The sequence below is a fragment of the Apium graveolens genome, chromosome 9 (assembly GCF_009905375.1).
Source record: "Apium graveolens cultivar Ventura chromosome 9, ASM990537v1, whole genome shotgun sequence".
NCBI classification, from domain to species: domain Eukaryota; kingdom Viridiplantae; phylum Streptophyta; class Magnoliopsida; order Apiales; family Apiaceae; genus Apium; species Apium graveolens.
The window spans coordinates 22,842,355-22,843,366 of NC_133655.1; positions in this window are offsets into that span (position 1 = coordinate 22,842,355).

The window sequence follows — 1,012 nt, forward strand, 5'->3', positions numbered from 1 at the left end:
GGGACCAGATTCATCAGGATCTTCATACACCTCTCCCACAGGTACTCTTCGATTCGAGCCCGTTTTTTATTCATGCTTTATTCACGCACACCATGCGAGCACACACCACCTGTTCGATGCGAGTTCACACACAACCACAACGCGCGATGCGAATCCTTTTGCTCGTTTAGATACTTAGGTGCGATCCCGTGTGAGATGTGAGGACACTTAGGTGCGATCCCATACTTGTTTTTTTGTTTTCTTTTTAGGGCCACACACTAATTTTTACCATCTTTTACAGATGTCGAGTGCGTCTTCAGCCCGCTCCTATGGATCATCTCGCTCTTCCTCGAGCCCGGCTCGCACCTCTGCTAGCCCGGCTTGCTCTTCAGCTACTCCATCTCCATTAAACCAATACCCTCCTGAGCAGCGAGGCTTCAAGGACTTCCAACGCGAGCTGACCTCTCTTTCTGGTCGTCTTAGCCAACCTATCTCTCCCGGCTCAGCTATCACCCCTCAAGGGGCTTTGAACATTGCCAGAGTTGAGAACTCGATGCGAGCAGCTGGATCCGGCTCGCTTGATATTCACCTCGACCCGAACCCTGAGGATTTTACCAGGGAGAAGAATATATATAATTGGAGAAATAGGCCCGTGGACCTCTCTCATATTCCAGCCTCCCTTGGGGTAGAAGAGCTGCTAAACCGCGAGCCTGCTCCCTTGGATAAGGACCGAGCCGAGGAGATTTTAAGAGAATTGGCCGAAGAGAGGGCAGCCCGTCCGAGGCAAGCAGCAGCTAACCACCTCGACCCCATTCACCTTGACTCAGAATCAACTGACAGCGACCTGGGGAGTGCATACTATGACACCAGGAAGAAAGGAAAAAAGCCTGTAGCTGCTGAATATCCCATCTTGGGACTCGAGGGTGAAGAGGACGGCTCGCATTGGTCCTATGACTCTCCTCAGAGCGAGGAGGTGGCAGATGTTACAAGTCAGTACAAGATTTGTAACTATAATTATGCCCCCGCGGCCTCT